Source organism: Pristiophorus japonicus, chromosome 22 (assembly GCF_044704955.1).
Source record: "Pristiophorus japonicus isolate sPriJap1 chromosome 22, sPriJap1.hap1, whole genome shotgun sequence".
In the NCBI taxonomy this organism is placed as follows: Eukaryota; Metazoa; Chordata; class Chondrichthyes; family Pristiophoridae; genus Pristiophorus; species Pristiophorus japonicus.
The window spans coordinates 28281994-28309384 of NC_091998.1; the positions used below are offsets into that span (position 1 = coordinate 28281994).

General features: G+C 46.1%; 1 protein-coding gene across 5 annotated transcripts in view; it reads right to left on the reverse strand.

Annotated features, from left to right (window-relative positions):
• The window catches only part of bmpr1aa (bone morphogenetic protein receptor, type IAa), a 249730-nt gene that overhangs the window by 99709 nt on the left and 122630 nt on the right, over positions 1-27391 (reverse strand). Inside the window, exon 1 of one of the 5 annotated variants that reach the window (XM_070865842.1) lies at positions 5184-5209. The exons of the other annotated variants lie outside the window; for them this stretch is intronic. The gene's annotated coding sequence lies outside the window, so the exon portion shown is untranslated. Of the gene's footprint in view, positions 1-5183; positions 5210-27391 lie in introns of those variants that run through there. 5 annotated transcript variants of the gene reach the window in all.

Genomic DNA, 27391 nt, shown 5'->3' on the forward strand with positions numbered 1-27391 from the left:
ATTTAACACGATCCTTAATTTCCGTTGTTAGCCACGGTTGAGCCACTTTATTTTTACTCCAGACAGGGATGTACAATTGTTGAAGTTCATCCATGTGATCTTTAAATGTTTGCCATTGCCTATTCACCGTCAACCCTTTAAGTATCATTCGCCAGTCTATTCGAGCCAATTCACGTCTCATACCATCGAAGTTACCTTTCCTTAAGTTCAGGATCTTAGTCTCTGAATTAACTGTGTCACTCTCCATCTTAATAAAAAATTCTACCACATTATGGTCACTCTTCCCCAAGGGGCCTCGCATAACAAGATTGCTAATTAGTACTTTCTCATGACACATCATCCAGTCTAGGATGGCCAGCCTTCTAGTTGGTTCCTCGACATATTGATCTAGAAAACCATCCCTAATAAACTCCAGGAGATCCCCTTCCACTGCATTGCTACCAGTTTGGTTAGCCCAATCTATATGTAGATTAAAGTCACCCATGATAACTGCTGTACCTTTATTGCACCCCTAATTTCTTGTTTGATGCTGTCCCCAACCTCACTACTACTGTTTGGTGGACTGTACACAACTCCCACTAGCATTTTCTGCCCTTTGGTATTCCGCAGCTCCACCCATACAGATTCCACATCATCCAAGTTAATATCCTTCCTTACTATTGCGTTAATTTCCTCTTTAGCCAGCAATGCTACCCCACCTCCTTTTCCTTTCTGTCTATCCTTCCTGAATATTGAATACTTCTGGATGTTGAGTTCCCAGCCTTGGTCACCCTGGAGCCAGGTCTCCGAGATGCCAATTATATCATATTCGTTAACTGCTGCCTGCGCCTTGTTACGAATACTCCTTGCATTGAGGCACAGAGCCTTTAGGCTTGTCTTTTTAACACACTTTGCCCCTTTAGAATTTTGCTGTAATGTGGCCCTTTTTGATTTTTGCCTTGGGTTTCTCTGCCCTCCACTTTTACTTTTCTTCTTTCTATCTTTTGCTTCTGCCCCCATTCTACATCCCTCTGTCTCCCTGCATAGGTTCCCATCCCCCTGCCATATTAGTTTAACCTCTCCCCAACAGCACTAGCAAACACTCCCCTTAGGACATTGGTTCCGGTCCTGCCCAGGTGCAGATCATCCGGTTTGTACTAGTCCCACCTCCCCCAGAGCCAGTTCCAATGTCCCAGGAATTTGAATCCCTCCTTTCTGCACCACTCCTCAAGCTACGTATTTATCTTAGCTATCCTGCAATTGCTACTCTGACTAGCACTTTGCAATCTTTCTTCATTTAAATAATAACTTGCTCTTTGATTTTTTTCTGCCAAAGTGCATGACCTCACACTTTCCAACATTATACTCCATCTGCCAATTTTTTGCCCACTCACTTAGCCTGTCTATGTCCTTTTGCAGATGTTTTGTGTCCTCCTCACACATTGCTTTTCCTCCCAACTTTGTATCGTCAGCAAACTTGGCTACTTTACACTTGGTCCCTTCCTCCAAGTTATTAATATAGATTGTAAATAGTTGGGGTCCCAGCACTGATCCCTGCGGCACCCCACTGGTTACTGATTACCAACCTGAGAATGAACCATTTATCCCTACTCTCTGTTTTCTGTTTGTTAGCCAATCCTCTATCCATGCTAATATATTACCCCCGACCCCGTGAACTTTTATCTTGTGCAGTAACCTTTTATGTGGCACCTTGTCAAATACCTTCTGGAAGTCGAAATACACCACATCCACTGGTTCCCCTTTATCCACCCTGTTCGTTACATCCTCAAAGAATTCCAGCAAATTTGTCAAACATGACTTCCCCTTCATAAATCTATACTGACTCTGCCTGACCGAATTTTGCTTTTCCAAATGACCTGCTACTGCTTCTTTAATAATGGACTCCAACATCTTCCCAACCATAGATGGGAGGCTAACTGGTCTATCGTTTCCTGCATTTTGTCTGCCTCCTTTCTTAAATAGAGGCATAACGTTTGCAGTTTTCCAATCTGCTGGGGCCTCTGCAGAATCCAGGGAATTGTGGTAAATTACAACCAATGCATCCACTATCTCTGCAGCCACTTCTTTTAAGACCCTAGGATGTATGTAATAATCAGGTCCAGGGGGTAATCTCAGCCAGGGGAAACAACCTTTCAACATCTATTTAATCAACTTAGCTTATAGTTTTTAACTTATTACTTGATCTAGTTTAAGTTATAGGTAGATTATATGAAATATTTAAATATGTAACATGAACCACTACAAGTATTGAAGCCAAAAAAAAGAACCTACTTCGCCGCTCTGCACCGAATTCCCACTTACCAAATTCCCAACTTTTGCACTCCGTTTCTGACAACTCTGAGCGACCCTGAATAAATATTGCAGAATATTCCCCACTCACCAAGCGAACATCGGGGCGTCCCTTCGGCCAGGGATTGGGTGCGGCGAACATCGGGGTGTCCCTTCGGCCAGGGATTGGGTGCGGCGAACATCTGGGCGTCCCTTCGGCCAGGGATAGGGGCTGCGAGCATCAGGTCCTGCTCATAGCCTGCAGGGTACACTGGGAGGGCGAGGAGCATGCGTGCAGACTCCACTGCGCATGCGGACAGCTGCCGGCAGTGTTTTCTGCGCTGGGCTGTTGTTCCGTCCCCCATTGCACGCTGCTCTGGGACATGGGAGACTAGACAGAGCGAGCAAGATGAGGCCACTTTTTTCGGCGCCGTTTCCAGCGCCAAAATCGGCGCGTTTAGGGTAAGTGTGCCGAAAAAAGGGGTTGGGGAAAATTGGGTCCATTGTTAATGTCCTCTACCGTAAAGACTGATTCAAAATATTTGTTCAGCGTTTCTGCCATCTCCATGTTCCCCATTACTAATTCCCCGGTCTCGTCCTCTAAGCGACCAACATTTACTCTAGCCACTCTTTTCCTTTTTATATACCTATAGAAACGCATAGATTTAAAGTAGTTAGTCGAAGGGTTAGAGGGGAGATGAGGAAATACATTTTCACAGAGGATGGTGGGGGTCTAGAACTCATAGCCTGAAAGGGTGATAGAGGCAGAAATCCTCATCACATTTAAAAAGTATTTGGATATGCACTTAAAGAGCCATGATCTGCAGGGCTACGGACCTAGTACTGGAAGGTGGGACACGATGGGTCGAATGGCTTCCTTCTGTGTTGTAATTATGATTCTATGATAGTGATCACTGTTTCCCAAATACTCTCCCACTGAAATGTTCTCCATTTTGCCTACTTCATTGCCCAGAACTAGATTCAGCACTGCTTCCTTCCTCATTGGGCTAGAAACATACTGATCAAGAAAGTTCTCTTGCACATATTTCAGATACTCCTCCCCCTCTTTGCCATTTATACTATCATTTTCCAAGTCAACATTAGGATAATTGAAGTCCCCCATTATCATTACTGTTCTTGCATCTTTTGCAATTTGCCTGCAAATTTGTTCTTCTACCTCCTTCCCACTATTTGGTGGCCTATAGCATACACCCCATCAGCGTAATAGTTCCTCTATTGTGTCTCAACTCTAATCTCTTAGATTTGGGCTGGATTTTGCCAGGTCCCACTGGTGCAGGGAGACCCGATAGACGGCGGGAACCCGGAATGGCGGGTTTCCCAGCACACTGTGGGGTTTTAACTCCACAGAGAGCATGTGACGTCAGGGGTGGGTTTCCTGCCTGAAAGTCAGCCTGATTGACAGGTTGGCTTCCTGTCGTGCGAGGATCTCTGACAAGGAGGCCACTGGACCAGGATGTGGGGGGGGGTGGTTGGTGTTCCAGGGCAGGGGGGGAAAGAAAGCCCGATCCCCAACCCTGGGGTGGGGGGGGAAGGAAATACTCCTGCTCCTCCCGGCCCACAAGGATTGCTCCCCAAGACTGTCTCGTTGTAGCCACCGGGAATCCTGAGCTCCGGGCTCCCCGGCTGTCTGCAGTATGTTGAAGTAGAGGCTTCATGCCTCATTATACAATTTAGATTGCCAACCTGCCTCCTGGCAGCAGGTTGGCAGCCTCCCCCATCCCCACCTCTTTCTAGTGCTGTAACAGTATTTTGGATCGACATTGCCACCCTTCCTTTTTTTTTCTCCCCTTCCCTATCTTTCCTAAATTCATTGTAGTCAGGAATATTAATTGCCCATTACACCCCTTCTTTGAGCCAGGCCTCTAGTTATAACCACTATACCATAATCCCACATGGCAACTTGTGCCTTCAGCTCACCAGCTATATTTACCACGCTCTGGGCATTTACACACAAGCACACTAAACCCTCCTAGTCTGCCTTGCATTTCCCCTATCTAATCCCTCCTATTTCTGAACTATTCTTTATTCCAATGCTGTTTGTCTCTCCCAGTCCTCGGTGCACCATGCATCTCCTCTCTAATGCTTCATCCTGGTGGTCCTGGTGTTTTATTTGGATGGGTTCACTTGTTGCCTAAATATCCTATGCAACGGTTCCCTCTTTGATACAGATATAAACTAAGTCTACTGTTATAGTTAAGACAATACCAAATTTCTCCATTTAAAAAATCTCTTTTCCTTTGTCTTCATGCACCATTCAGCCTGCCGGCTTGAAGTAGAGACCTTCTTGGCACGCCAACACAGTAATCACGATTTTTATCAGGATTCCACGGTATTTTCAACAAGGTGGAGGTAAAACTTGGGGGGGGGGGGGGGGCGGGAAAGAAATAAGAGTTGCAATTTTTTTTATTAGATTGTCGTTTAGATCAGTATTTACTCAACCCCCTGCCCAAGGTAGATTATCAAAGACGGAAAATTGCAAATCAATTAAATGCAGACTATTGGGGAAATAAATGAGGGAGGAGAGCTCAGATTATCTTAGTATCAGGTGCAGAAATAATCCTACCTTCCAACACATATCCAAGATGCTGGCCCCAGTTATTCATTTTCTCAGAAATAAAAAAAATAAACATGTTGTGCCTCAACTGAATCACTATCGGTGGTTTCTGCCAAAATGCATAAATGCTCGCTCTGAAAAGGAAAACCACCGTACCCGGGTATCGGTGCTGTGAAAATCTATTTGCAAAATTGAGAAACAAGTTCATTCACTTTTTCCTTGTAACTTTCAGAATGACTCCTATTCCAATGAGAAACAATAACAGCAACAAATGAGTATATAGCATGGCAGGGACCGACTTTCAAAAGACCACTTTTTTGGTTAAGTAAAAAGCACATACCAAGAAAGATGTCTGGCAGCCAAACCAATGTTTTTAAAGCTGTAATCGGAGACTTTTTAAACAAATGGCCTTCTAATGAAAGCATGCCTAGACTGCGTCTCTACCCCCCTTTCATCGTGTGCAGCAAGCCTTTCAGACTGTTGGCTCTTTGCCACCTCCCATTACACTGAAGGCTGAAGGAGTCGAGAGTAAGTTCTCCCTTTCCGCAGGCCCCTCCTCTAAAGCTGCCCTAGGCGCCCAGGCTGACATGCCTTTTAAGCACTGCTAGACTGCAGCACAGACTTTCTGGCTCCAGCGCTATTGTTTGCTCGGCTGCTCTGCCACACATTCAGGCCTTGATTAGCATAAGAATATTGCCATCTCCCAGCAAGCAATCTCTGCTGAGATCTTCACTGCTTAAATACCTCCATTCCTTCACCGTTCTGCACATTGAAAGCTGCATGCAGCCAATGCTGTACCGTACTCATTTTCTGATTAAAATACAAACTCACAACAGACCAGACTTTGTTGAACTTTAGTTTACCATCAACAGGTTTTGACAAAAGCAATAAGGCAGAACACAGAGCAGCTTTGAAGTTTTGATTACTTAACCAATTAAGTGCCGAAGTTCAGTGCAGGGAGAATGGAGTCTGTGTTGTTCTATTCGTTATTTGATACAATATATTTCCATGACAAAATATATATATATTTTTTAAGAACTATGTTCGGTGTCTATTCTCTACAAAGTTATCTTTAAACAGGTTTACAGTGAAGTCACTGTTTAATTTCCAACCTCAGCAAACATTCACACCCAGGATCCTATCAAGCAGCAGGTTTCTAACCTCAGCCTGCTCATCAACAGCAGCACCAAGTGAGACAGCACAAAAGCGGGACGGTCCCCTACCCTATACTATTTCACCTAGCCATGAAACCAGGAATGGTACAGACTGGGATCACAAAGATCAGTCGGCTCTTCCTGACAGGTTGAGGTGCTCAAGATCAAGAGATACTATTTTTTGGGGGGGAAAGAGGGCGAAAAAGAGAGAAATGAGACAGAGGGATACTGGAGTCATTTTACTACGTTAAAAGCGCTATATAAAAGCACGTTGTTTTTGTTGATATTATACATTTAACTGAAGAACAATCTGTTGTGCTTCTTACAATCACCTTCTCATGCTGCTTTAACCTTACAGAGCTGCCACCCAACAAGGCATAGTTGGATCTTCCAGAGGATTCAAGACCCATCCCGGGGTGTTTTTGCTGGTGGCTCCGAACGGAGGCACTGAAGTTCCCATCACAAATGTTGCTAATGGCAGCCATTAAAGTATGGATTTCAACAACAAAAATCATAATGTGCAGTTTTAAAAATTCTATTCCAGCTGATGTGGAATCCACCCCATGGTATAAATAGGATGATTTATAGTCTAACAGGACCCTCAAGCAACACAACAAAGCTTTCTCCACCCCCACCTCCCCACCCCCAGAACAACAACAACTTGCATTTATATAGCACATTTACCACTTCACAGGAATGTTATCAAACAAAATTTGACACTGAGCCACATAGAGATATTAGGGCAGGTGACCAAAGGCATGGCCAAAGAGGTAGATTTTAAGGAGCGCCTTAGGGAGGGAATTCAGAGCTTAAGGCCTTGGCAGCTGAACGTACAGCCATCAATGGTGAAGTGATGCTCAAGAGGCCAGAATTGGAGGAGCGCAGATATCTTGGGAGGATTGTAAGGCTGGAGGAGATTACAGAGATAGGGAGGCGCGAGGTATTTGAAAACAAGTTGAGAATGTTAAAAATCGAGGTGTTGCTTAAGCGGGAGCCAATGTAGGTCAGCAAGTAAGAACTTTTACTATATTGTAAATAATAGCCACTTTTACAATGATGCAATGCCGCAAATGCCAGGCCTATGATACATACATCATCTATGGCACTGTAATATAAAAAGGACAAAATCCATATCTCTGCCAAGACCCACATTTTTATGCGCCCAGAGAATGCAAGTTGGAAGCATTGAAACCAAGCAGCTCTTTCTATTGGCCCTCCAACAAGGGACCAGTGGCACACAATAACATTAAAAATAGGAAAGCGATGCTTGCAAGTAATGCAACACCGTGGAAATCTGATCACCCAAGTATTCCAATCTTGATGAACGGTCATGAGAATCCATATTTGAAAATTTACTAACTGCTTAAGAACCGATAGCTGAATCAACATCAACGCCAAGCTTTGTGGTTAGTGATGTTACAGATGGCACATTTAGCATTATAGAGGTCACTTTAGAACATCGTGGTTTGCAATGCAGTTCCAGAATATTGTTACTGTACCCATCTTCCATTTTATGCCTGTTTTATATGTGGATTTGTTTCTAATGGAAATTTTGTTAAATAATTTGGTTTCCATTATATTGAATTCACCCTATTAAATCTTTAATCTTGTGCATGCAGAGTTGTTATAGAGGCATGTTTGCAATATTCTCATTCTAGTCCTGACATTACAATAGGTTTATACATGCCAGCAGTGTTCTTTCAACCAATGCTCCTGATTCCTCCACCACCATTCCTGGGTATGTCCTGTCTGGCAGGACAGACTCACCAGAGGTGGTGGCAGAGTGGTATATTGTCAGGAGGGAGTGACTCTGGGAGTCCTCAACATTGACTCCGGACCCCATGAAATCTCATGGCTTCAGGTTAAGCACGGACAAGGAAACCTCCTGTTAATTACCACCAACCACCCTCCCTCAGCTGTAGCAAGGTCACAGAATATGTTCTGGGTGAGGGGCTTCAATGTTCATCACCAAGAGTAGATTTTCCACAATCTACAAAGCACCACTACTGACCGAGTTTGCAGAGTCCTAAAGGACATAGCTGCCAGACTAGGACTGTGGGAGATGGTGAGAGAATCAACATATTGGGTAAAACCTACTTGACCAGGTCCTCATCAATCTATCTGTGGCAGGTGCATCTGTCCATGACAGCATTGGTCGCAATGACCACCACACAGTCCTTGTGGAGACAAAATCTCGTCTTCACACGAGGGATACCCTCTATTGTGTTGTATGGACCTACCATCGTGCTAAATGGGATCGTTTCAGAACAGATCTAGCAGCTCAAAACTGGGCATCCATGAGGCACTGTGGGCCATCAGCAGCAACAGAATTGTATTCTACCACAATCTGTAACCTCATGGCCCGGCATATCCCTCACTCGACCATTACCATCAAGCCAGGGACCCACCCTGGTTCAATGAAGAGTGCAGAAGAGCATGCCAGGAGTATCTAAAAATGAGGTGCCAACATGGACAAAAGAGCTGAATTCCAGAAGTGAGGCGATAGTGACTGTACTTGATATTAAGGCAGCATTTGATCAAACGTGGCATCAAGGAGCCCGAGTAAAATTAACGTCAATGGGAATTAGGGGGAAATCTCTCCACTGGCTGGAGTCATGCCTAACACAAAGGAAAATGGTTGCGATTGTTGGTGGTCAATCATCTCAGCCCCAGGACATCGCTACAGGAGTTACTCAGGGCAGTGTCCTAGGCCCAACCATCTTCAGCTGCTTCATCAATGACCTCCATCATAAGCTCAGAAGTGAGGTTGTTCGCTGATGATTTTACGGTGTTCAGTTCCATTCGCAATTCCACAGACAATGAAGCAATCCGTACCCGAATGCAGAAAGACCTGGATGACGTTCAGACTTGGGCAGGTAAGTGGCAAGAAACATTTAGAAACTTACAGCGCAGAAGGAGGCCATTTCGGCCCTTCGTCAGCAGCCCCAAAGGTTACGTACAAACCCATGAATAACAGAAAGGCAAAGAGCACCCAGCCCAACCAATCTGCCCCACACCACTGCAACACCCCTTATACTACAAACATCTACACTCCACCCCAACTGAAGCCATATGATCTCCTGTGAGAGGCAAAAACCAGATAAAAACCCAGGCCAATTTAGTGAGAAAAAAAATCTGGGAAAATTCCTCTCCGACCCATCCAGGCGATCGAAACTAGTCTGGGAGATCACCCTGGCCGTATTCGATTCCCTGCAGTACTTACTATTGTATCTGCGTCGACCAACAAAAGGTTATCTAGTCTAATCCCAATTACCAGCTCTAGGCCCGTAACCCTGCAGGTTACTGCACTTCAAGTGCCCATCCAACCATCTCTTAAAAGTGGTGAGGGTTTCTGCATTCACCACTCTTCCAGGTAGCGAGTTCCAGATCCCCACAACCCTCTGTGTAAAGAAGCCCCCCCTCAACTCCCCTCTAAACCATGCCCCCTCGTAATAGACCTCTCCACCAATGGAAATAGACCCTTACGATCCACTATGTCCAGCCCCCTCAATATTTTGTACACCTCGATGAGATCTCCTATCAACCTCCTCTGTTCCAATGAGAACAAACCCAGCCTATCCAATCTGTCCTCATAACTAAGATTCTACATTCCAAGCAGCCTCCTAGTAAATCTCCTCTGCACCCTCTCTCGTGCAATCACGTCCTTCCTAAATACGGCGACCAGAACTGCACACAGTACTCCAGCTATGACCTAACCAAAGTATTACACAATTAAAGCATAACCTCCCTGCTCTTATATTCAATGCATTGGCCAATAAAGGCGAGCATTCCGTATGCCTTCTTAACCACCTTATCCACCTGGCCTGCTACTTTCAGGGATCTGTGGACAAGCACTCCAAGGTCCCTTTGTTCATCTACACTATTAAGTGGCCTACTGCTTAATGTGTATAACTTTTCCTTATTAGTCCTTCCAAAGTGCATCACCTCACACTTCTCTGAATTAAATTCCATTTGCCACTGCTCTGCCCACCTGACCAGTAGATTGATATCCTCTTGCAGCCCATGACTTTCCTCTTCATTATCAACCACACAGCCAATTTTAGTGTCATCTGCAAACTTCTTAATCATACTCTCTATATTCAAATCTAAATCATTGATACCACAAAAAGCAAGGGACCCAGTACGGAGCCCTGTAGAACCCCACTGGAAACATCCTTCCAGTCACAAAAACATCCATCAATCATTACCCTTTGCTTCCTACCTCCAAGCCAATTTTGGATCCAACTTGCCACTTTGCCCTGGATCCCACATATTTGTGCCATACAAGTGCCAGGTAATCACTATCTTGAACAAGCGAGAGTCTAATCACCGCCCCTTGACATTCAATAGCATAATCATCACCGAATACCCCACCGTCAACATCCTGGCGGACACCATTGACCAGAAACTTAACTGGACCAGCCACATAAATGGCTACAAGAGCAGGTCAGAGGCTGGGTATTCTGTGGCGAGTGTCCCATCTCTTGACACCCAAATCTTTTCCATAATCGACAAGGCACAAGTCAGGAGTGTGATGGAATACTTGCCATCTGGATGAGTGCAGCTCCAACACTCAAGAAACTCTACACAATCCAAGACAAAGCAGTCCGCTTGATTGGCACTCTATCCACCACCTTCCAACATTCACTCTGCACAATACCGTGGCTGCAGTGTGCACCATCTACAAACTGCCCTACAACAACTTGCCAGAAGGACAAGGGCAGCAAGCACTATCACTGCAAGTTCCCTTCCAAACTGCACACCATCCTGATTTGGAAATATAGCACCGTTCCCTCATCGTTGCTGGGCCAAAATCCTGGAACTCCTTCTCTAACAGCACTGTGGGAGTACCTTCACCACAAGGACTACACTGGTTCAAGACGGTGGCTCACCATAACCTTCTCAAGGGCAATTTGCAATGCCCACATCGCAGGAACAAATTTTTTTTTAAAAAGGTGCAGTGCTGAGCTACACACCAGCAGCAAACATCTTGCATGTATAATCAAGCCTTCAAAGTAGAAAATGTCCCAATGTACTTTACATAGGGAGAAAAAAATAATAGAGAATAATGGAGCTATGTTATAAGAGTTAAGGAGAGGTGATTGAAAGTTTGGTTGAATAGATAGGAGTCCAAAGGAAGAAGACTGTCTTGTTTACACCATCATAGGCAGTCCCTCATATCGAGGATGACTTGCTTCCACGCCAAAAAGGGAGGAGTTCACAGGTGTTTCAATGAAGGACCTAATATTCCAAGTCCCGAACTGCATCTTGGAGGGTAGAAGATGCCTATGCATGGATTCTTTTAACGTGTGGTGGCCGTTGCACACCAGCCACCACACAGGCTGACAGAGCTAGGATTTGGATTAAAACTAGGACGACTGGAGACCAGCTCTGCTGCACGGATCTAGTGCGCACACACATTGCAATGTGGCCTGGCCCGTGCTGCCCCTGGGCCCTCGCCTCTTCTTGGCCTGCGCCCCAACATCACTGCTCCTGCTGTACCTGCCCAACTCCAATCATCGACCTGGACCTTTAACAGTGCTACATTGCAACCGCTGTCCTATATTTAATCCTGTACAGCTACATGTCTAAACACACCAGTGCAAACACTGTGCTTTAGCACCTGGTGGCACGGTACCTTGGAGTCCACATTTAGTTTTACGCAACAGTTTGATAGCAAAATAAGGATCGATTTGTAAATTTAAGAATGGCGCTGTCTTCATATTGCTTGGACGAGTTAGTTAATGGGCCATTCCTTGGTTATAGCTGTGATGTTCAGGTGCTCAAGTCAAGTCTGCAGCTAAGTCGGCACAGCGGCCCCGACCTGCAAGGACCATCAGCAGGTCAGGGCCTTCAAGGTACAGCGCGTGCTAGAGAGTGGCGGCTGTGAAGAGGGCGACTGGATTGGACGTCACAAAGGTCTTGTTTACACACCGCATTGCTTTCAAAGCACAGAGTTGCTTCTGGAAGCAGTGGTGCAATTTAAAGAAGGCAGGAAGGTGAGATGGTTATGAATACCCTGTTCTTCCTTGGCAGCCTCCCATCCTTCACCCTCCAAAAACACCAACTTGTTCAAAATACTACCGCCCACATCTTATCTTGCAATAAGTCCCAGTTACTCCTCACCCTAGCCCTTGCTGACCTACACTTGCTCCGTCAAGCAACACAATTTAACTTTCGACTTCAAAAATCACTTTCTAGCTTTGCTGTCATAATTATCCACCCTATCGTTGTTGCCTCCTCCCTGTACCTTCAGGTCCTCTAACTTGGGCCTTTTGTACAGCGCCCCCCCCCCCCACCTCAACATTGACAGTAGCGCAGTCAGCCACCTCCTCCCTACAATGGAATACCCTACCTAAATCTTTCCATCTCTCCCTCAACCCTTAGCAACCTTTTCAAAACTATCTTTTCAATCAAAATGTTAATCTAGGCTTCCAACTCCAATTACTTTCTCCATTTTCTTATCGTTTCTCTTGGGTAGTTTTTAAAAAAAGGCACTACGCACATGCATGTTTGTCTTATTGGTAACTGGAGCTGACCCTGTGCATGTTATGTACACGAGTATACTCAAAACACACCAGGAGTAAGCTCAGCAGAATAACTCCAGGTGCCAATACACAAGATAAAGACGGCAAAGTTCACAATACAACAGTGGAGCAATTTATAAATGGGCCAGACATTGTGTTACAAGACTATCAAAATGCTGTCAAAATTTACATCAACTTTACAAGTGAGGTTTATAACCTGAAGAATTAATAGGCTACTTTGCCAGTCACGTGCCCCATCAATCCAGAGCACCTGGCTTCGAAAACAGAAATCCTGGATTGGGCAAGGGACAGCAATGAAGTCTGTTCATCTTGTATACAATTTCATGAAACAATGTACAATCCAACCACTATTTGTTAAAACAACCACACATCACTCCTGTGTACCAAAGACAATCTGAAGAAAAGAATCTCAAACGAAAAGGTTACAAAGCTTATAAATTTTAACGAGTTACTAGAACACATTTAAAAAGGAACTGTTAAATGACAAAATTAATTGTGGCATGCAGGTATTGGTGCCAGCTTTCTCCTCCCTTCTCTGCAGTGCAACGGTCACAATAAACGGAAAACTAATGATTGTAAACAAGATGGATGAGATAATGAAATTCTTATTTATTTTTCCCCAGGTACCAGCAGCCCTGCAGTACTTAGCTAAATGGCTGCTTTTACATCACTTTTAGAAATGTGTTTGTGCAACCGGTTCCAGACACACTAGTATTGAGCAATGAGCAACACGCCGCATTTGTTAAGATCAGCCTGTTGTTTTACTGAGTTTTCCTGGCAGCCAGTCTTAGAAAATCCTACAAGTTTATGATGGGGTTGCCACCAATTGCGAGACCTATACATGAGGAACTCAGAACGCAAGCACCCCTCCAAGACCAATCTGAAACCATCTTTAGACATGCTGACAAGCTACTTCACTGTGTGGCCTGGAGATTTCAATGGAATATGATCGCGCCATCATATACCCACATGTGTACTTCGCAGCAAGGGTTATAGGTGTTTTTTTTTAATTTCCTTATTCAATCCAAGAATATGGAGGTCAATTGTAACACTCATCTGCCACTCTAAATGAAAGCAGCTAGCTGAGCATAGACCAGGGATTGAACCTTGGACCTGCCTGAAATGTATGGCACATACTACAACTGCATTTGTATAAATGCAACTTATCTTACAGCCCAAGGTATATACAGTGGGGGACTCTGGAGGTGATGTGGTGAAGCGGGAAGATAAATCATTACTGGAGATGTTCTGGCTGCGTTCAGACAGGTCGGAATAAAATCAAGAGCAGTTCCATAGAGGTAGATAACGGAGAGGTGATGGAGAAGGATGGCATGGCAATGGGTCAGGCAATAGGAATTTCAGGAGATACAAAAATAACTGGTGAAGCTCCGAACATGGGAAAAACAGATGCACGTTCACAGCTCTGGCAAGTGCAGTAACTCGTCATGGCAGACAGATTATCCATCTGCCATTGCAACTATGGGGGTGGGGGAGGGAAATAAATTGGTCAGCGCATGTATACTGATGAGAAAGATTTTACAGGAAAGTTGTGTTTTGTGTTTGTCATGATACAAGTTTCATTTTTTAACACTCTCATGTGTCACGTATACTTCCCATGCATTACATGTGCACATTAGATGCAAGAAGCTGGTGTCAAATTCTCTCCATACCAATTTCATGCAAGCGTCAACAGTATCTGTTGAACACACACACACACACACACGAACACACACACATACGCTCAGAAGCTGTAGTCTTCAGTGTTTGGAATAGCCTTTTCAGCTTCATACACTTTGGAATTGTTTGTAGTTCTTTAATCACTGTAACTGTCTTGAAGAAACATCTCTGACCATTGACAGATTGCTTCTGTCAACTCAAATGGAACTGGTATATCAACAATCAAAATGAGAACGATTTATGCTCTCCCACCTTGGTCCTCAGAGTCTGATGAGGAACAGCCGCAGGAGCAGCAGAACCAGCCACACCAGCAACAAGAGCTACTCCTGAGCTACTTCATGCTGCACAGGGCAGAGGGCATTAGTGCAGGGCTCCACTGCACTGGAGGCATTACCTCCAGCACAGGATCCTTGAGAAATGTCACCCTATGTCCAAAGTTCCTGAGGGGATTGAAGGAGGCGAGTGAACCATTGCGGTCAACGCTGACTGTTCACCCTCGTTGCAGAGGACGCGCACTATCACAGTGCACATGTACAACCCCCACATCCCGGTCATTGAGGTGCTGACATTCCTCGCAGGTATGTCGATGGGGCAGGAAACAGCATTGACCTGAAAGACTTCCACGGAATTTGGACCAGCAAGCGCCAGATCCTGGTCACCATGAAAGTGGACGCCAGCGGAACCATCCTGCACCTCCTCTCCAGCTTCGCCATCGGAGGAAATCGGGGCTACATGGTGTACGCTGGCCAACCCAACGTGTGCTGGACCTGTGGGAAGGAAGGTCACGTGGTGGCAAGCTGTAAAACAATCATCTGCCGCAACTGCAAGAACAAAGGCCACCAGACAAAGGACTGTAAAGAGACCAAGTGCTGCAACCTTTGTGGTCAGGCTGGGCATCTTTACAAGAACTGCCCCAAACGCAACTTCAGCTACGTGCAGGCAGCAAAGAACATTGCACGAGAGGAGGAGGAGGAGGAAACTGAGGAACACAACGCTCCAGAGGAGACCTACACCCTCCCCCCCCCCCACCCCCACCAACGCTCAGTGCAAAGAAGCAACCACCCTTGTGGACTCTGAACAAGTCAGGGAGGAAGAGAAGCCTGCTACGGCGAGCTGCGAGACACCAGCACCCAGCAGTGAAGCCCTCCCCCAGCACACCGAGTACATGAACGAGGAGGCAGCAGATGATGGAGCGGGATGGGAGACAGTCAAGAAAAAGGCTCGCAAGCGTAAGGAAAAGAGGCAAGCAAGGGCCCCTACTGAAACGAAAGGGAAGAGGCGGCTAACATCCACGACAGACAGCAGCGGCAGCGGCAGCGGCTCATCTGATGACAAACAGTGAGACAAAATCCCTCACTACCGCCACCAGAACAAGAGGCAAAACGCCAATCCACAGCCCCAGGCGACTGGGAGCAGTGAAGCGACCAGTGCAGCCCCGCTCCGGGAACCCGGGAGCAGCGAAGTGCCCAGCGCACACGAGCTCCAGAATACCGGGAGCGAAGAAGCGACCAACGCAACCCAGCTCCAGGCCAATGGGAGCAGTGAAGTGCCCAGCACACCTCACCTCTGGAATACCGGGAGCAACGCAGCACCCCAGCTCCAGAACGTTGTGAGTGATGAAAAGAGGAGTTAGATGAAGTCCTTACTACTAGGGGAATCAAGGGGTATGGTGAGAAAGCAGGATTGGGGTACTGAAGTTGCATGTTCAGCCATGAACTCATTGAATGGCGGTGCAGGCTAGAAGGGCCGAATGGCCTACTCCTGCACCTATTTTCTATGTTTCTATTTTTTTTTCCAACACCAGGCGAGGACAGCGCAGAGGACATATCGGACTTCCTGACAACACTGCACCAGTCCCCCTGGTCGAAGCACCCTCACGGCAGAGGACGACCCGTATCCCAGCCCAGGTGAAGTAGACTTTTATAGTGTTAATCTATGTATGCAGGAACAGGCCACTGGGCAGGTCTCCGACTTAAAGGACGGTTTATTTGAAATGTAATGTTTTGAACTGTAACCACCAACTTTAAAATGGATATAAAAATTGCATCCATCAATGTGCGTAGCGTAAAATCCACTACGCGATGTGTTTCCACCTTGGGGTACCTCGCCAAGGTCAAAGCAAACCTGCTGTTCTTGCAGGAGTGCGGTCTGCCGCACTTCAGCAGTTACCGGCAGTGGTCACGATGGTGGGCCCATGGACATCCATCTGGTCAGGAGGCAACAACTGCCGGTCCTCCGGCCTGGGCATTCTGCTGCAGGGAGGCCACTTCACCATCACTGGTTAAGGAGGTAATGTACAAAAATTCCCCTCTCAGGTTAATTAATGTTTATGCCCCAGCTCTCAAGAACGAGTGGCTGGCCCTCTTCCAGCAGCTCCCACTGCTACTGACAATGTCGAGGCCGGTCATTCTGGGCGGTGACTTCAACTGCATCATCGATGCGGCAGGACGATCCAGCAGAGCAGACAGCAAACTGGATGCCACGTCCAGACTTCTGATGGACACGGTAAAAGATGCCAAGCTGTGGGATGTCTTCAGCAACCCTGCAGATGGAGCACCTCGTCAAGACCAAACGGGTCCGTCTGTTCCAGAATAGACTTCCTGTTTGTGTCCCACACGCTCAAGGTCAGATCCACCGATGTTACGCCGGTGTTCTTCTCTGACCACTGCCTCCTACTGGCAGACTGTCACCCACAGGAAAACCAGAAAGTTGACAGACGGATATGGAAGCTGAACGTGAAACTGTTGACTCCGGAAAACGTTGAGGAACTCAAGAGGGATTACAAAGGTTGGAGAACTGTTAAACCCCTGTGCGATTCCCCGATGCACTGGTGGGAAACAATAAAGACAATCATCAAGAGGTTCTTCATCCTCAAAGGTGTTCAGAAGGCGAGAGGGATAGAGAGAGAATTGTCCCAACTCAAGAGTATGCAAAATCTGCTCCTGCTGCAGTCGATGGGGGTCGATGTCGCGGAGGAACTCGAAGAGGTGAAGGGCCAGCAAGCCTCGCTCTTTGCCTCAGAGTCCTCCAAAATCATCTTCCGCTCCAGAGTCCGCTCCGTCGAGCAGGGTGAGATGTGTTTGCATTTCTTCTTCCAAAAGGTACACAGGGGGAGCTCTGAGATCACCAGCCTAAAGGAAGACGACGGTTCTGTGACGTCTTCACAGCCTGACATGCTGAGGATCAGCAAATCCTTCTATGCTGGACCGCACGGCTTCCCAGTCTTTCCTGTCGTCTATCTCAGAGGTCTTAGATGACAGCAAGCGGGAGAGTCTGGACTACCCGCTAACTCTGGACGAGCTGACAAAGGCCGTCTGGTCCTTTGAGACGAATAAAACTCCTGGAAGCAATGGCTTACCGGTTGAGTTGTATTCGGCTCTGTGGGACTGGATGGGCCCAGGCCTGCTGCAAGTGTACGAGGGTATGCTTCTGGCTGGCAGCATGTCAGAATCGATGAGGAAAGGCATCATCACCCTCATCTACAAGCAGAAGGGGGAGAGGGAGGAAATCAAAAACTGGTGGCCCATTTCGCTGCTCAATGTGGACTACAGAATCCTGTCAAAGGTCATCGCCAACGGGGTCAAGTCTGCTCTTGAGCTGGTGATTCACCCGGACCAGATCTGCGCTGTCTCTGGCAGGATGATTTCTGATAGCCTCGCGCTACTCAGGGATACGATCGCCTACGTGCGGGACAGGAGGGTGAAGGCCTGCTTAGACCAGGAGAAAGCCTTTGACAGGATATCGCACACATACCTGATGAACATGCTTTCCAAAATGGGGTTTGGAGAGGGTATCCGCAATTGGATCCAACTGCTCAACACAGACATCAGTAGCGCAGTTCCGATCAAAGGGTGGGAAACTGAAAGCTTTCCGATCAGATCTGTAGTCAGGCAAGGCTGTCCTCGCTCCTCTGTCTTGTTTGTGTGCTGTATCGAGCCCTTTGCAGAGTCCATCAGGAAGGATGTGGGCATTAGAGGGGTGACGATCCCAGGTAGCGGAGGCGCTCAGGTCAAGACCTCCCTGTACATGGACGACGTCACCATCTTTTGCTCAGATCCGCAGTCGGTCCGCAGATTGCTCACAATCTGCGACCAGTTTGAACTGGCCTCGGGAGCGAAGGTCAATCGCAGCAAAAGCGAGGCATGTTCTTTGGCAACTGGGCTGACCGATCCTTTATTCCCTTCACTGTTAAGGCAGATTACCTGAAGGTGTTGGGAATATGGTTCGGAGCGGACGGCAAAAACTGGGAAGAGCGTATCGCCAAAGTGAAACAAAAACTGGAATGGTGGAAGCTGCGCTCCATCTCCATTGCAGGAAAGAACCCGATCATCAGGAGTGAGGTGCTCTCGGTGTTATTGTATGTGGCGCAGGTCTGGCCCATCTCACATTCCTGTGCTGCGGCAGTCACCCGGGCCGTCTTCCACTTTGTCTGGAGGTCCAAAATGAACCATGCCCGCAGAGGCACGATGTACAAATCTCTGGACAGTGGAGGAAAGGATGTTCCGAACGTGGCCCTCATCCTGATGACCACCTTTGTGCGGCTGCATCAAGCGGTGCACAGACCCCCAGTACGCAAACACCAAGTGTCATTACGTGCTGAGATTCTACCTGTCCCCGGTGTTGCGAAGGATGGGTCTGGCCACGCTGCCGCAAAATGCCCCCACCAGTTGGACCATGCCTGTCCACCTGTCCTTCGTGGAAAAGTTTTTCAGAAAAAAACCCTTTTGACCACAAGGCCACAAAGCAGTGATCAGCACGTAAGGTCCTGGACACCCTACGAAAGAAGGAGAGGGCGGACTCTGTCGGGTGGTTCCCCAAGCAAACTGTCGAACTCATTTCGCAGAACGTCTCATTGCCAGAGCTTTCACACAAGCACCCAAGACGTAGCTTGGTTGGCGGTGAGGAGGGCCCTACCCGTCAGATCCTTCATGCACAGCCAGGGTTTCAGTGACACGGCACTCTGCCCGAGTTGGCTGTGGGGCGGACGAGACAGTCATCCATCTCCCTCTGGATTGCCCCTTTGCAAGGCAGGTCTGGAAGGAGATGCAGTGGTTGCTGTCGAGGTTTATCCCAAGCAGCTCCGTAACACAGGACTCTGTGCTCCACGGGCTGTTCCCAGGGACACACACCGAGACAGACATCAGCTGCTGCTGGAGGGCCATCAACTCGGTGAAAGACGCACTTTGGTCTTGCCGAAACTTGCTGGTCTTCCAGAGCAAGGAGATGTCCACGGCTGCATGTTGCAGACTGGCGCAATCCAAGATCCAGGAGTACGTGCTGAGGGACGCACTAAAAATTGGTGCAGTCGCCACAAAGGCACGGTGGGGAAGAGCCATAGCTTAAAGCCCTTCCGCCACGGTAAACCTAGGGGCTGGAATCAGTATAAAACTTTCCTCGGGCGGTACTTGTAAACTTTTTGTATACATAGAGCACCATGATCTGAAAACACCTATGTAGTGCCATGTATAATGCAAGTTCTGTTTAGTAATGTATGGTGCAAAGAAATGTAACTGTACCCTCACCCATTCCATGTACCGTATAGTGCCTCATGTAACGTAATTTGATGACTGTATTACAATGTATCCTGGATTGTACCTCGAAATGTAAAGCAAGCAAATGTATTGAACGGAACTGACGTCAGCATCCAAATGTATTGTATGGAATTGCTGACCGCATCCAAATGTACTGAACTGCTTTCCAATGTATTGTGCAAATTTTTATGTGAATAAAGTATATTTTGAAATTAAAAAAAAAATTACCCCCAGCACAGGGTCTATAGGCAGAGGATGAGCTACCTCAACATGACGGAGCAGCATTACCAAAGGAGACTCAGGCTACTGCACCAGGTAGTCAAAGACCTGCAGCTCAAAGGGGTGGACACCCATTACCAGTGGCTGTCAAAATCACCCTTGCCCTCAACTTCTTCGCCTCAGGCTCCTTCCTTTGTGCTTGACAAATGTAAGATAGACTGAGGGCTTCCTCCCGTTCTCTCCCTTTTCCTCTTATTGTGGACAATCCTTTCCTGCAAGGAGGTAAAAGAGGAGAAGGTTTAATCATCATCATCGGCAGTCCCTCGGAATCGAGGAAGACTTGCTTTCACTCCCAAAGTGAGTTCTTTGATGGCTGAACAGTCCGATACGAGAGCCACAGACCTTGCTACACAGACATTCATTGAGGGAAGGGGTCGGTGGGGCTGGTTTGCCGCGCGCTCCTTCCGCTGCCTGCGCTTGACCTCTTCACGCTCTTTGCGTTGAGACGCGAAGAGCTCAACGCCCTCCCAGATGCACTTTCTCCACCTCAGGCGGTCTTCGGCCAGGGTCTCCCAGGTGTCAGTGGTGATGTCACACTTTACCAGGAAGGCTTTGAGGGTATCCTTATAACGTTTCCACTGCCCACCTTTGGCTCGTTTACCATGAAGGAGCTCCACATAAAGCATTTGCTTCGGGAGTCTCTTATCTGGCATGCAAACTATGTGGCCTGCCCAGCGAAGCTGACCGAGTGTGGTCAGTGCTTCAATACTGGGGATGTTAGTCTGGACGAGGACACTGATGTTGGTGCGCATGTCCTCCCAGGGGATTTTCAGGATCTTGCAGAGACATCGTTGGTGGTATATCTCCAGCGACTTGAGGTGCCTTCTATACATCGTCCATGCCTCAGATCCATACAGGAGGGCGGGTATTATTACAGCCCTGTAGACCATGAGCTTGGTGGTAGATTTGAGGGCCTGGTCTTCAAACACTCTTTTCCTCAAACAGCCGAAGGCTGCGCTGGCGCACTGGAGGCGATGTTGAATCTCCGCATCAATATCTGCCTTTGTTGATAAGAGGCTCCCGAGATATGGGAAATGGTCCACGTTGTCGAGGGCCGTGCCGTGAATCTTGATGATTGGAGGGCAGTGCTGTGCGGCGACGACAGGCTGGTGGAGGACCTTTGTCTTACGGATGTTAAGCGTTAGGCCCATATTTCCACATGCCTCAGTGAATACATTGACTATATCCTGGAGTTCAGCCTCAGAATGTGCGCAGACGCAGGCGTTGTCCGCATACTGCAGCAGAAGGTTTAAAGAGACTAATGGAATGACCGCCATTAATGGAATGGCATACAGCTTCACAGGGAGACTTTGATGGAGTGGCATAGCGATACCAAGTTGCCTCGTTTTGTGCCGTCATTGCATAACGACGATGCTGAGTGTGAGGGTAGAAATGAAGATGGGGACCTTATAATTAAAAGAGAGAGAGACAGATGGATGAAGGTCTAAGGGATCTTGGGCTGAGTAATATTGTGCAGGAGTATGGTTGACAATGCACAGTGGTGGGGATGTGAGGACAGGCACAGCATCATCAAGATAAGTGTAGGTTTATACTTACTTTTCCTGATCTTAGAAGATTAAACTTTTTCCTGCACTGTATGCAGGTGCGAGGCACTACTGAATTTGCCGTAATCTCTTCGGCTATATTAAGCCACGCTGATTTAGTCTTTTGGGGAGGCCTCTTCCTGCCATCTGCAGGGAAGAGAACATCCCTATGTGCCCTCAACAAGATGTTGGAGGGACTCATCATTAAAACAAGGCGCAGATCTCTGCCTTTCAGAAATTATGGTACAGACCTCCACTCACTAACACAAGCTTCACGAAAAAAAATCCAACGGTCATGGCCCCTTTAAATATATTGGCAACAAGCCCGTCATCCGGTGATGTCACCAGACCCGCTCCTATTAATTGGAACGGAAAGCGTGCAGGGTGGGTCCAACAAGGCCCATTATGGCAAGATCTTATTTTTGGCGGGGATTGCCACAAAAGCGGGTTCGTCACCCGCCAGAATCATCATTCGCCCAGGTAGGGGAAATCGCGGCCATAGTGAGTGTTCCCATGCATACAACAGACTCTTCATTTTAGACTTCTAGTTAACTCTCCCAATGAAATGAAGTTTATTTGGTGGGGGGGGGGGTAGAGAAGAGGTAGTAGGTAGAGAAGAGGTAGTAGGTAATGCAAGGTAGGAGAACATGAAACAAAAAGTGATTAACAGAATTAGATTTAATATAAACCAATTTCAATTAGATAAAAATGGAAATTAGGCCAAATAAATTTGGAAAAAATGGCAGATAATTGTCAGAAGATAAACAATAGGAAATATTCAAGCAGTGATATTTCGGGTACAGTCTATACATGTTGTTTCAAGAAATAATAGGGATGAAGTTCCTTGAATGAATTGAAAAATTCTAATTAAAACGAGACTTAAAGAAGCCTATGACAAATCTACGGCTAATAACGCACAGAAAATCATGAGTATAAAAGATATGGAGGTGAAGCTGGAATGAGTAAGAAGGAAGACTGGCAGGAAGACTGGCGGGAAGAAAGGGAAATAGTAAAATATTTTATATAAACACATAAAAGCAAAAAAGTAGTAAAGAAAAGATAGAGTCAATTAGAGAGGCAAAGACATGATGCTAAACTGATACAAATAATTAGTTAGGCCACAGTTAAATGCTGTGTCCTGTTTTGTATGTCTTACTTTAGGAAGGATGTCAAGATCATGGAAGGTGCGCAGAAGAGATTCAGATGATGATACCTGGGATAATTCCCTCTTTATCTCATTGAAATTGGCTTTGGTTATGAGGAGGGACAAGAGAATGTGGGGATCTTTTCATTAGAACAGAGAAGCTTAAGAGGCTGCCTAACAGAGATGTTCAAAATAATAAAGGCTTATGATAAAATAAATAGGAAAAATTATTTCCACTGGTTGGCTAGAGGTATTTAGAAATCACCAAAACAACAAAAGGTAGAGTACTGGATAATTATTTTTAATATGAGAATTGTAACTACATGGAATGCCTCAGCAGAAACAGTGGTGAGAGTAGAATCCACATTAAAACCTATAAAATAGAAGTACATAAATATTTGAAAAATAAAATTTTTAATGATATAGGGGGAACAGGCAGGGAAATTGGACCTTCAGCCAGCCAGCACAGGCACAATGAGCTCACTGGCTTCCTTTTGTGTTGTAGTGTAACCCATTCCATCACATGTGCTGACTGAATTCAAAGCACAAAATAGGAAAAAAGTGAGCATTACAAATCAAGTACAGTCCTCAGCTCTACAACAATGCGAGATAATGGAGTGCTTGTCCACAGATCCCTGAAAGTAACAGGCCAGGTGGATAAGATGGTTAACAAGGCATACAGATGCTTGCCTTTATTGGCCGAGGCATAGAATACAAGAGCAGGAGGTTATGCTTAAATTGTATAATACTCTGGTTAGGCCACAGCTGGAATACGGCTTGCAGTTCTGGTCGCCGTATTCTAGGAAGGACGTGATTGCACTAGAGAGTGTGCATGGGAGATCTACGAGGATGCTGCCTGGAATGGAGAATCGGCTATGAGGACAGAGGAGGCTGAGGGGAGACCTAATTGAGGTATATAACATTTTTAAGGGCCTGGATATAGTGGATAGCAAGGGTCTATTTCCCTTGGTGGAGGGGTCAATTACAAGGGGGCATAGCTTTAAGGTGGTAGGTGGAAGGTTCAGAGTGGATTTGGGGGGAAGTTTCTTCACACAGACGATTGTGGGGGTCTGGAACTAACTGCCTGGAAAGGTGGTAGAGGCAGAAACCCTCACCACATTGAAAAGGTGCTTGGATGGGCACTTGGAGTGCATAACCTGCAGGGTTACGGACCTACAGCTGGTAAGTGGGATTAGACTGGATAACCTCTTGTTGGCTGGCGCAGATACGATAGCAAGTACTGCAGGGGATCAAATACGGCCAGAATGATCTCCTGGACTAGTTGTTTCGATGGGTCGGAGGAATTTTCCCAGATTTATTTTGCCCCAATTGGCCTGGGTTTTTAAATCTGGTTTTTGCCTCTCCCGGGAGATCGCATGGCTTAGGTTGGGGTGGAGTGTAAAATGTTGCGATGCATGGGGTGTCACAGTTGTGTGGGGTGGACTGGTTGGGCCGGATGCTCTTTACCTTTCCACCATTGTTCATAGGTTGCTGACCGAGGGCCGTGTGGCTCTTTGTCAGCCGGCGCAGACACAATGGGCCGAAATGGCCTCCTTCTGTACTGTAGATTTCTATGTTTCTATCATTATAAACCTTCATTTAGAAAGACACAGATTAATCAAGGTCAGCCAGCATGGATTTGTTCAAGGAATGTCTTGTCTGACTAACTTGATTGAGTTCTTTGAAGAGGTAACAAGGAGGGTCGATGAGGCCAGTGAGTTTGATGTAGTTTACATGGATTTTAGCAAGGCTCTTGACAAGGTCCTACATAGTACGCTGATCAAAAAAGTAAAAGCCCATGGGATTCAAGGGAGAGTGGCAAATTGGAATCAAAATTGGCTCAGTGGCAGGAAGCAAAGGGTAATGGTTGAGGGGAGCTTTTGTGACTGGAAGGCCGTTTTCAGTGGGGTTCCACAGGGCTCAGTACTCAGTCCCTTCCTTTTTGTAGTATTTATTAATGATTTAGATATAAATGTAGGGGGAATGACAAAGAAATTTGCAGATGATACAAAATTGACCTTGTGGTTGACAGTGAGGAGGAAAACTCCTGACTGAAGGAAGTTTTCGATGAACTGGTCATTTGAGCAGAAAAGTGGCAAATAGAATTCAATCCGGAAAAGTGTGAGGTAATGCATTTGGGGAGGAGCATCAAGGCAAGAGAATATACAATAAATGGGAGGATACTGAGAGGTGTGGGGGACAGAGGGACCTTGGAGTCTATGTCCACAGATCCTTAAATGTAGCAGGACACATTGGTAAGGTAGTTAAAAAAGCATACGGAATGCTTTCCTTTATTAGCCGAGGCACAGAATACAAGAGCAAAGAAGTTCTGCTCGAACTGTATACAACATTAGTTAGGTCACAGCTTGAGTACTGCATACAGTTCTAGTCACCACATTACAGGAAGGATGTAACCGAAAAGCTGCAGTGGAGATTTACGAGGATCTTGCCAGTAATGGAAAACTTTAGCTATGAGGAAAGACTGGATAGGCTGGGGTTGTTTTCCTTGGAACAGAGAAGGCTGAGGGGAGATTTAATTGAGGTGTATAAAATTATGAGGGGCGCGGATAGAAGGATTAGAGGGGAGATGAGGAAACATTTCTCCACCTAGAGGGTGGCGTGGGGGTCTAGAACTCACTGCCTGAAAGGGTGGTAGAGGCAAGAAACTCTCATCACATTTAAAAAAGATACAGGTTGGACCTCTCTAGGAAGGTTTATTAAAAAAAAAGAGCACCAAACCCTGTCAGTCAGCGAGTGTGCGGGGCGATTGGCTGGAGCGGCTGTCAGTCAGTGAGTGTGTGCACAGGTGCTGAGGGACACACACAGAGCCCGGGTGCTGTTGACGGGCAAGCCTAGGCTAGGCGTGACCTCCCGTGGTCCGGAACATTCTCTGTTTCGGCACCACTCAGGTTCCGATGTTGCTGGGCCACAGAGGTCCCACCTGTACTTGGATGTACACTTAATGAATCGTAACCTACAGGGCTATGGACCTAGTGCTGGAAGGTGGGATTAGGCTAAGTGACTCTTTTTCGACCGGCAGACACGATGGGCCAAATTGCATCCCTTCTGTGTCAGAATCATACAATCGTAGAAAATTATATCATGATTATTGTTCCTGTGTACATGTATGTGGGCAGTATTAAGCTTGTCACAGTTGTCAAAGTATATGAATTAATTACTTAAGTGAACATTACAATTAACACAGAGCCATTAACAAATGGAAAAGTACCTTAGAGCAACCAAATTCAATTTTAAACAGATATAATTCGGATTGCAGCAAGGATGAAACCTGTTAATTGACATGTTTTTTTAAAAAGTTCGCTAAAAGAACCTCCCTTCCCCCTTTAACTGCCATCATGCAGAGAAGTGGGATATTAGATTTCATATCTGGCCATTAGGAAGATTGCTAATTATAGTGAAAAGGGCTGGCGTGACACCCCACTGAATTTTAAAACATATTTCTAGTAAAAACGTCACAAATGTCTTCTGAATAAGTCACACGTATCAGAACAGCCATGTCTCATATTTTGTTGCACTGGTCTCATGAAAAGCACCTTTTGGTAAAACCTGGTAAATGCAGACATCAAATGGCCATGTTTATACAGCAGTGATTGCAGTTTCAGTTCAATGAAGACTTTTGTTAAGAGTAAACGTGGATATCACTGTAGAGCTTTCATTGGCTGCAAACTCCATCTCAGTGAGTAACTTAATTGCAAAGGCCAGAGGTGAGGTTTGATCTTCACACCATCTCTCCATTTCAAAGCTTTCTTGTTCATTATAAGCATTTCTGAATGTTACTCAGCAAACTCAAGTCTTCCCTACAATTAAAGCCATCAGAAACTGAGCAGTCTATCTGATGTACTAATACTTGGGAACTCTGGTCCCCTTACCTGTTATTTGAACTTGTTTCCCCAACAAATTCCCATGTGCGATACAGACTTTCAATTCTTTGGTTTGGCAAATGATAGAGATTTCAAACCGTGCACAAGGAGTCAATGATTTTCTGCAGTGACTTGGAAACTTTGAGAGTTGAGCTTTGACAATAGCTGAAAAACAGCAATTCAATATGTTCTACTATCAATTTAGTGCTACTTTTATACTGAAAGCCATACTAGAGCTGATTGCTCATCCCCTAGTTTAACATTGCAATTACTATCTCCATCAGATCCTTTCCACTGAGTTTATATTATCAAATATTGTGTGCTTGGCTATTATATTGTAACTTCAGGACTGCATCAGGTGGACACTGTTGCTGTGTTGATAGTCTACAGTGTCCATGCACGCAAGAATTAGGGGCAGGAGTCGGCCATTCGGCCCCTCGAGCCTGCTCCGCCATTCAATAAGATCATGGATGATCTTTTATCTTAACTCCACTTTCCTGCACTACCCCCATATCCCTTGATTCCTTTAATATCCAAAAATCTATTGATCTCTGTCTTGAATATATTCAACAACTCAGCATCCACAGCCCTCTGGGGTGGAGAATTCCAAAGGTTCATCAGCTTCTGAATTAAGAAAGTTCTCCTCATCTTAGTTCTATATGGCTGATCTCTTATTCTGAGACTGTGAGCCCTGGTTCTAGACTGCCCAGTCAGAGGAAACATCCTCCCTGCATCTACCCTGTCAAGCCCTGTAAGAATGTTGTATGTTTCAATGAGATCACCTCTCATT